This window comes from Myotis yumanensis, unplaced genomic scaffold (assembly GCF_028538775.1).
Source record: "Myotis yumanensis isolate MYYU_CA2020_CCGP unplaced genomic scaffold, mMyoYum1.0.hap1 SCAF_5, whole genome shotgun sequence".
Classification (NCBI taxonomy): Eukaryota; Metazoa; Chordata; class Mammalia; order Chiroptera; family Vespertilionidae; genus Myotis; species Myotis yumanensis.
In genome coordinates this window covers 81,523,662-81,534,247 of record NW_027223756.1, presented here as the reverse complement: position 1 = coordinate 81,534,247, position 10,586 = coordinate 81,523,662, and positions in this window count along the sequence as shown.

The window sequence follows — 10,586 nt, the reverse complement described above, 5'->3', positions numbered from 1 at the left end:
TGGCAGGCTGACTCCATGGCAGGGGTTGCAGGAACTTCCTAGCAGCTGCCAAGAGCTCTTCAACTCGTGGATGTCTTGCTCTCCCTCTCAGGGCATCTGGCACCTGAAACGCTTCGCTGGTGAAAGGAAACGGGGGTCGGGGAGTCAATGGACTCCAGAGCTGGGTAACGTCTGGTGTGCACAACCAGGAGCCACTGCCTGCCGTTTGGGGTTCTTTGAATCCTTTTGGATTCCTTGGGAATCAGTAGGTGCTGCCTGGTAACAGGCACGGCTCAGGGACTAAGAAAAACCCCAGTTCCCAGGTGAGGGGTTTGGTGGGAACACCTTTTGGTTTTGGTATTTGAAATTTGGTGTATTGTTTGCTTTTCTTCTTGCCCACCTCTTGTGGGGTGTCTTACTAATTGTGTTCTTGATTTGAAGTAGTATTACTTGAAGAAACTTGCATAGGAGCCATACTGCTATAGAGGTGCCTGCTCCTTCCTGTTTGTCTAGCTGTAATTTTGTGTGTGAACCTTGATTGTTAAGCATGGGGGCCTCAGCCTCATTACTTAGTGGCAGACCCCTGGGTGGCATTCTGGCCATGAGTGGTCCACCTGTGGTTATGAGCCAATGGCCAAGAAAAATATGATTTTTTTTATTATAACACAGCTTGGCTTATGTATATTTTGGGGTTTGAAGATCAGTGGTCCCTACATAGTTCTTCAAACTACTAGACTATGTTGCAATTGAAGTTGTTTTGCCAAAGACCTCAGAAATGTGGGTGGGCATGCTCCAATCCATTGAGAATCTGAATAGAATAAAAAGGAAGAGGGAGGGCAAGTACTTGGCTCTCTCTTCTTGAGCTGGGACATTCATTTCTCTTGTTGTCAGACTTCAGAGCTCCTGGTTCTTGGGCCTTGGAAACCCAGGACTTACCAGCCCCATTCAACCCCAGTTCCCTTCCAGGCTATTCTCCAAGTGGACCTGAGACCCTGCCTGGGAATTCTTTAAGCCTCAAGGCAGCCCTAGGTGGGGAGGGAATGTCTTGATGCTGTGCCTCATCCCAGAAAAACCGGCACACAGGAGCTTGTGTGATAACGACAGTTGGCCAACCCATGTCAGGGACTTTGAGGCACAAGGGGGAGAAAGCAAGATCCCTGGGGAATGAGAGATGGTGGCTCAGCCCAGCACTTATCCCCCCAGATTTCCCTTTTTGGGCCATCATCCTCCTCTGCTTGGCGGGATTCTTGGTAATCACCACGTGCCTGATCAGCTGTTTCCTGGTAAGTGAGGAAATGATGCTGTCTTCAGCTATTGGGTTGTAAGAGTGTTTTATATACAGTCATGCATCGCATAGCAACGTTTTGGTCAAGGATGGGCCCCACATATGATGGTGGGCCCATAAGATTATAATAGAGCTGAAACATTCCTACCACCTAGTGACATCATAGCCTTAATAAGGTTCTGGCAAAGCACATTACTCAAGCGTTTGAGGCAAACACACCTCCTGCGTTTCCAATTGCATCAAAGTATAAATTGTGTACAGGCCATAATACTTGATAATGATAATAAAGGACTATGTTACTGGTCAGGTATTTACTATACCATACTTTTTATTACTATTTTATTTTTATTTTTTAATATATTTTATTGATATTTTTACAGAGAGGAAGGGAGAGGGATAGAGACTTAGAAACATTGATTAGTGAGAAACATCGATCAGCTGCCTCCTGCACACCCCCTACTGGGGATGTACCCGCAACCAAGGTACATACCGTTGACTGGAATCTAACCTGGGACCCTTCAGTCCGCAGGCTGACGCTCTATCCACTGAGCCAAACCAACCAGAGCCTTATTACTATTTTAGAGTGAACTTTTCTACTTATAAAAATGTTGGCTGTAAAGCAGTATGGTGTGTTACACCCGCAGCAGCCTCATACATCCATGTTAACTACATCTCTTGATTTCACCATTTTGCTTGTGCTTGATTTCATTGTGTGTTGTTTTATAAAGTAACATGCTGTACGGGCAATCCCCTAAGGGCACCTATCTCAGGTCATACCCTTGTGTTACTTGCTGTATGACTATATTAGAAATACAAGTCCTCTGATAGACACATATTATGCAACTATTTTTCCCAGTCTGTGTATGGCTTGCGTATTTCTTTTCTTAACAACAGCAGTCCTTGGGAAAATGTAACTGAAAGTCTTGAGTTTATCATGGTGGTAGAGTTACCACTACATGTGAGAATGGCTTGTGACCATGTAGTGCTTATAAAAAGTAGCTTAGTGCTGTCGCTTCTGTAAGTTACATACACCTACAGCCATTCCACTCTTAGCAATTTATCCAAGGGAAATAAACCATACATCTAGGCAAAGAGACTTGTACACAGATGCCCATGAGAGATTTGTATGTTCTGGTCCCCACATGGAAAACAACCAAGATGTCCACCAACAGGTGAAGAATAAGCAAACTGTGACACAGCCCACCATGTGATCTTCCTCAGCAATAAAAAGGACAGAATTAATAATACACGCAATGGCGTGTAAATCTCAAACTATGCCGAGTGAGAGAAGTTAGGTAAAGAACAGACTGTATGATCCCATGTATAAACAACCTTTACAAAATACTAGCTATTCTATAGGGACAGAAATCAGGTCACCAGTTGCCTGGGAATAAGAATGTGTCTGCAAATGGCAGGTGAGGAGGAATTACACAGGAGCCTGAGGACACTTTGGGGTGATGGGCATTCCTTCCCTTGATTGTGGTGACAATTCAATAAGTTATAATTTAAAATTATCAAATCATTCACATTAAATGTACGCAGTTTATTGTATATCAATTATAACAATTAAGCTACAGTGTTGGGAGAAGGAGAAAGGGAAGTAGGAGGATTATAAATGGATACTAGAGGGACAATGGCAGAACAAATGAGAGTGAAAAGGGGGAGAGAAAAACAAAGGTTAAAAGAGGAGAAAGGGAAAGGGAAAAAAGACTGATGGAGAAAACTACATTTAAAAAGGAGAGGAAGCCTGGCTGGTGTGGCTTAATGGTTGAGCTTCGACCTACAAACCAGGAGGTCATGGTTTGTATCCTGTCAGGGCACATGCCTCAGTTGCAGGCTCAGTTCCCAGTAGGGGTTGTGCATGAGGCAGCAGATCAATGATTCTCTCTCATCATTGATGTTTCTATCACTCTCTCTCTCCCCCTCTCCCTGAAATCAATTTTTTTAAAAAAGTTTAAAGAAGAGGAACACGTCTGCTCTCTGTGGCTGTGGCCATCTCCTCCCTAGCATTCTCTCATACTTGGACAGCCAGACAGTCCATTCTGAGTCCCCGTCCTCACCTTCACAGGTCACCGTGTGCCTGCGGAAGAAGGAGGGAGATTTTGAGATTCAGCAACAATGCCCGGTACCTGCCACACCTAGACCTGAGGAAGCTTCAATGACTAGATCTGCCTGAGGCCCCTGTTCCCATCCAGGGCCCAAAGGAGCTTGGCTGGACCAGAAATCAACCACACTGATCTGTCACATTCTCTGGGCCCTTCTTAACATGGCCCCTGTCTGGTTCACAGGAAACTAGATAAAATTCTTCCCCATCATTAAGTCCTGAAGGCAACTGCTAGCTCCGGCTTGTCTTGTGGGTTCATATCCCTTTATCTCTCAGGAACTCCACAGTTGGCTAAACCGGAGCAGAAATTGCCGCAGTATAAAGCTGCATGCTCTTCAGCGTGAGGTTTCCCTTCTTAGGAAACTTTGCAGCACACCTCCGCTGACCTGTGTCAGCAACTACACTTATCTCTGTGCCTCCATTTTCCCACCCCCAAAGCCCAGGCATCTCAAGTGCCCTTTGCTCCACTTCATTCTCTGAAATTCAGACTCACCAGGACTTTCAGATCAACCTGCCTCTCTGGAACCCCTTTCCTCATGGTTCTCCAAGATGGAAAATAAGCCAGGATGGAAGGAATGGCTTAGACATGACTCTGCATTCAGTCCTGGGACTTGGAACCTGAGATGACTAGATTTCTAGGAAGACTGAATTTAGAGTAACACTCTAGTAGTAGAAAGATGGTGGCTACTTTGGATGTACAGGTGAATAAAACTCAGGGGGGAAATATGAGAGAATGAGTCTTTTTTCATATTTCTATGCACAGAATTCAACAAGACAAATATAGCAGGAGCCCACCCAACATTAAGCAGCTCAAAGCATTGCACGCATGGGCCCTTCTGTGTCGTCCTGTTCTGCATTTGTAGAAACACATTGTGTGATCTCTACACCTTTTGCAGATGACCGCAGCTGAAGATACCAAAGGGCTAAAAATTAATGCCCAACTAATGCCAACCATTCCATTTATTTATTTATTTATTTATTTATTTATTTATTTATCTATCTGTGTATGTATGTATGTATGTTTTGGTGTGAACTTCTGCTCCTCAGTCTTATAGCAGTCATCCTCTGAAAATGTACTTCTATAGATTATAATAATGATAATAAGAGCTACCATTATTGACAACTTCATATCTGCTAAGCAACGTGATTGACAAGTTCAGAATGCATTGTCTCAGTTATACTACCATCCTTGGGGCTTTAATTCCATGTTGTTCCCATAAATATAAGGAGGCTAAGAAATATTAAATAGTAAGGAAGGAAAAATAATTGCTAAGAAACTAAACACCTACCCAAGCTACCCATCAAAGAGACAAAGACATTTTCTAACATATAGACAGTCTCAAAGTTGACCTCCCTTAGGCCTTTATTGAGAGAACCAATAAAAAATGTGCATCAGGAATAAGAAATGTGAACCCAGAAATCATAACAGTGGTCATGAGAAGGATAAAAACAAAGTATATGAAAATTAGTATTCATTTGAAAAAAAGATATTAAATACACATTCTACCAAAATTCAAGCACCAAAGGGGCAGTAGATTGAAAAGAACATCAGAGACAAACAGGGAGGAACTGAATTGTCTGGCTTCAGAGTGAGAGCTGGACGGACGGCTCTGCCTGGGACAGAAGTGCTGGTGGAGGCCATGGTTTCTTTGTTGAGCTCTCTCCCCACCCTGCCTGCAGGCACAGGCAGTGCCTAGTCTCAGTCTCCATCAACCTGGTAACACCACTTGCCTCACCTGGTGATTCCATGAGACTGGGCTCCATGCAACTCACACAGGCCAGAACCTCCTTCACCAGCTCTTCCTCACACACAGCTGGCCTCTGCCTGTGCTGTGGGCTTTCCTAAAACCTCTGAAAGGCCACAAAGCCCAAACAAGCAGCCGCTGGCCTCAGAGTGCACTGTATGTCCTGCTAAGTGGTCCCAAGCTTGGGGCACAAGTGGCAGCTGGCATCGATTTGCAGCAGAGTCTCGCCCAAGCAACTCCGAGTACAGCACAGGGAGCTACCAACTGTAGATTGCTTTTTAGCTCCCACCATGTAGCCCCAGGCCCAGTACAGGAATCCGCTGACCTTGGCTTTCACCAGAGGCCTTCCCAAGAGGCCCAAATAGCAACACACCTGGTGGCCAGCTTAGAGCACTCCAGAGCACCAGCCATTTAGCGCCACAGTGACACATACAAGGGTGGATTAGGCTGGCACCAGAGCCCCACTAAGGTGAATCCCACTCCTTGGTGTTAGCCCTCCCACAACAGCCCATCCACTGTAGTCACAGCCAGTCCTCACAACCAGTCAGCCTGAGGGTCAGTCCCATCTCCTGACCTGCAAACAACAATTATGGCTCAATTTCACACAGCACACACAAAACCCTGCAGGACAGCAGGGCCATCGGGCCCCAGAAATGCCAAATCCCAACCTGTCCAGCAAGCAGGAGGTGCAGCAGGAGACCCAGGAATCAGGGGAGCCCCTTTGGGAAAGGGCCATGTTAGGAAGAACAAGCAGAGCACTGCAGGCCCACCATGTAGGAAGCATGGTGGTGGGCAGCAAATAAGGGAGTCCCCAACTCCAGGGCTCCCAAGGAATTGAGGGATAAAAACACACTGAGCCCTTTAGGGAGCAGCTATAGGGTTAAGCCTCAGATTGACCTATGGCAGAGCCACAAGTCCCAGCTTAGAGGGCAGAGCCTGTTAGCATAATTATGCTTGGCCTTATGACGCTCCCTAGATCGTTCCTAGGAAGCTAAGGGGCTGTGGGAGATGCAGCAAGTGCCGACAAAATAAGTAAAACTCACAAGAACATTGTAACTATGTTGACCACAACCTTGTTTGTCTCTATAAAATAAAGGCTAAGCTTACAGGCAGCGTCTTTCTGTGTCCTCATCCAGGCATGGAAGATCCACCGAGCCCCAGCTGTATTCTCTTTGTGTGTCTTTTCTAAATCCTTCACTGCCCCTCCTCAGGTTTACCCTTGACTGTGCTGGCGCTGCACAGAGCCCCAGGGTATACTCTCCAGTCAATGCATTTCAAGATGAGAGGGCCCTTGGCTTGGCTACGCCCCAACCCCATGCCAGCTTGTGAAAGCTAGGTCTCTGGAGAGGAGGTCTGCACTGGGAGCTCTGTGTGCCCAGAGGTGCAGAGGCACAGCTGGCCCAGTTCACCTGCCCAGGCCCTCGGGCCCCGTGGAGCCCCACTGCAGACCAAGAGCTGGGACATGAGAAAGGCCAGCAGCTATAGGACACAAGCGCTGACCTGGCCAGGGTCTCCATCTATCCCTCTATGTGCCTCTCTGTGCTCCCTAAGCTTGGCCCTGCGCTGTGAGGCTTCACTCAGTCTCTGGCTCCAGCACGTTCCAGGCCAAGTTTAGCTCAGCCTCTGATGCCTGCTCGGGAAAGCGCTGCATAGCTAAGAAACTGAAAGTCCTGCCCCCTTAGTTTACTCCTGGGCTCCCCTACAGGACCTGGAACTGACCCTGGAGGGGTCCAGACCACCATTTCTTGACCCACTCCCAACAAAGGTGCTTCTGAGTCAGTCCAAGGTGGGGGTCTCCCTCTCTGGGCTCATCCTTGTGTCCTATATTACATGGAAATGCCTCTCAGATTTGAGGAACAGAAGTCAGGTGACTAGGAGGGATGCTTGGGAATAAGATGATTTGGTTCTCACCCTGCAGGAAACTCAGTGAGTGCTGAAGGCCTGGGGTGAATAGTTAGCTCAGTTGTTTGGTCTAGAATGGGGCTGGGGTGGGGTACAGACAACCTACAGGGCCCTTTCTTCCACAGTGAGGCCTCCACCTTGGCCCCAGCACCTCACCTCAGCTACAGACTGGGGCCACAGGGGCCTCCCTGGATTCTGGAGGTCATATTTCAGGCCGTCTTTTTTATTTTTAATTTCTTTATTGATTAAAGTACTACATATGTGTCCTTATCCCCCATTACCTTCCTGCCCCCCCTGCTCATGCCCTCACCCCCTGTTGTCAGTGTCCATTGGTTAGGCTTATATGCATGCATACAAGTTCTTTGGTTGATCTCTCCCGCTTACCCCTCCACTCCCCTACCTTCCCTCTGAGGTTTAACGGTCTGATCGATGCTTCTCTGTCTCTGGATTTGTTTCTCTTCATCACTTTATGTTGTTCATTATATTCCATAAATGAGTGAGATCATGTGATATTTATCTTTCTCTGACTGACTTATTTCACTTAGCATAATGCTCTCCAGTTCCATCCATGCTGTTGCAAATGGTAAGAATTTCTTCTTTTTTACTGCAGAGTAGTATTCCATTGTGTAGATGTACCACTGTTTTTTAATCCACTCATCTGCTGATAGGTTCTTAGGCTGTTTCCAAATCTTAGCTATTGTAAATTGTGCTGCTATGAACATAGGGGTGCATACATTATTTCTGACTGGTGTTTCTGTTTTCTTGGGATATATTCCTAGAAGTGGGATCACTGGGTCAAATGGGAGTTCCATTTTTAGTTTTTTGAGGAAACTCCATACTGTTTTCCATAGTGGCCGCACCAGTCTGCATTCCCACCAGCAGTGCACGAGGGTTCCTTTTTCTCCGCATCCTCACCAACACTTGTCATTTGTTGATTTGTTGATTACAGCCATTCCGACAGGTGTGAGGTGGTACCACATTGTTGTTTTGATTTGCATCTCTCAGATAATTAGTGACTTTGAGCATGTTTTCATATGTCTCTTGGTTCAGGCCATCTTCTGCTCTCTTTTTACCCCAGGCCCAGGGAAACCCACTGTGACCCAGCCTAGAGATGACTGAACCAGGGGCCAGCTGGACTGTAAATGCAGGGAACTTAGCCCAGGAGTCCTTCAAGTCCAAGTCAAAATCAGAAAATGCACCAGGAATGATACAGAGTATGGTCTGAAGGTCCCATAGAGAAGGGACAGGCTGAGTGTCCCAGCCCAGGACCCTCCTCGCTGTAGCTTGGACTGAGCTTCTCCTAACCACTACTCCCCATGCATCCACGGGAACCCAGGGGCAGATGGCAAAGTAGCTAGTTCTGCTGCTCAAGTTTCTTTAGAGAAGACATAGCGAAGGCTGGGCTGAACCTTCCTGTGCCCACAGAGGAAACTCCAATGGACCAAGGTGAGATGGAGGCAAAAATCCTTGTGAAACAGCTGGCAGGGGATGAGGACAAAGAAAATTGATCATGCTCAGAGACAGCCCAGACGGATTCAGCCCCAACACCCCCATCAGCCTCTGCAGTCTCCTTGACCAATGACAATCTCAGATCTATTTGGTTTCCTTGAGACACAGGGTGCTCACTCATGCCAGTCAGCCCCTGCAAGGTTGGGTGAGCTTTTAAGGTCAAGAAAGTTCTCCTGGAAGGGAGCTAATATCCAACTGCACAGGACAATTCCTGTGGAATTGGTTCTCTCTTTGTGTCCATGAAAAACATGTCCTCCTTCTGGCCTCAGTGAGGGCACAAGTGTTTCACACATACAGTGTCTGGCACATTGAGGAGACTTAATGTTGAATGAAGGAAAATATATTTAAAAATTCACAACAACAAAAAATTGTTCTTCCTTAACAATTTCCTGACATAATGTCACTACCTCTCATGTTTTACTCCTGCCATTATTTTCTGATAAACATGAGGAAGTGTCTGGGGGGATCCACAGGATGTGGGGTTAAATCCTGGCCTTGTCCTTGAATAATTGTGTGAACTTGAAAGTGTGGCTTTATTGCTGTGTCTCAACTTCTTTGGTAAAATCTGTAAACTGAGGATTGTTTTTGGACATTAAAATGAATACCTCTCTTGGAATGGGTTTGGGCAAATGTTAACTATCATTACCATTGAAAGGACAGAACAGGACTGATAGCTGTGTCCTTAACCCCTCTTCCAAGAAAAAGCCCCAGAATGTATCAGTTACTCAGCCTGCCCTTATCTCTGCCAATGGGAAAGTGGGGAAAACTAGCCCAAGGCCAAGAGTATGCTAGCCACGCCCCTGTCTTTGTGTAACCAGACCCTAGCTGCACCCTGCCCTTGCGTCACTAGACCCCAGCTCTCACTCAACCAACCGGAATCGACCAAATCAGTGGTCAGAGTGTGCCCCCACCCCCCCAACCCCAAGCCCTATAAATTCTTTGCTCTCTTGGAACTCGGGGCTCTCTCTTGCATCCAGTAATGGAGTCAGGGGGGGGGGGGGGGGGACACCACGTCACGGGCTTGAATAAAAGACCCTTTGCTTTTGCATCGGAAAAGGCTCCCTGGTGGTGGATTATTTGGGACCCCGAACTCTGGGCATAACACCATCATCTAAATCAAATTAGGATTGTGGTACCCCTCTTTGAGGTTCTCAATTGTGTATGTGACAGTTGAGTATTAACCATTGTTGTGGGATGGGGGGCGGGGGGGGGGGGGGAGGAAAATCAGGAAACTTCTGCCATGAGAGGGAAAACCGGAGGTAGGAAAGCAAACTGGTGAAGCCCTGTGTTGCTGAGCTGGATGGATGGATTGGTTCCTATTTTACTTATGAGGAAGGAGAGGGGTGATGTTTCCTTGAGTCCCATTTAAGACACACAGTCATAGCTCTGTACTGAGAGTAGGACCGGGCAAGGTGCAGGCAAAAGCTAACATGTAGATAGGGAAGGAGAATTTCGTTACAAAAATGGTCAACAATGAAGGTGTAACTAAGTCCAGAGAGCAATGTATCAGTGAGTCGGCTGTCAGACCTGGTGAAACCCAGGAGCTAATGACACTGGCCTGCTTGCACTTCCCTCAGGAATGGAGAGCTCCAGGATGCAAGCAATGAATGTAAACCCAAGTCTAGGGGAAGGGGTTGTAAATCCCTGACTTCTTTGTGGGTTCCAGCATGGTGGAACTCTGGGTCTGATTGGTCCCTTGTAACCAGGCAACTGCGGAATGTGTTCTGATTGGCTGGCAGCAGCCAGGACAACAGACTTCAGTTGAGAAGCAACTGTGGAGGGAGAAGGAGCTTTGGCTGTGCTCTCTTCCCACTGTGGTTGTAGCTCTCAGCGCTTGTCGGATCCAGATCCGTTTTCAACAAGTCGTGTTGGTTGCTGTCCTCACAAACGAGTCATCCAGAGAGGTGCAGTTTCGGGGGGGTGGCTGGGCCCTGAGCTCCATCTGGGGCCTGGCAGCCCAGAGGCCAAGCAAACAGTGGGTGAGCCCTACCTGCTTGTGCGGTGAAGCCTTGGGGCTGCCTGCAGGCCTAGCCTTCCTTGGGGGGAGGGACTGCTGAGGGTT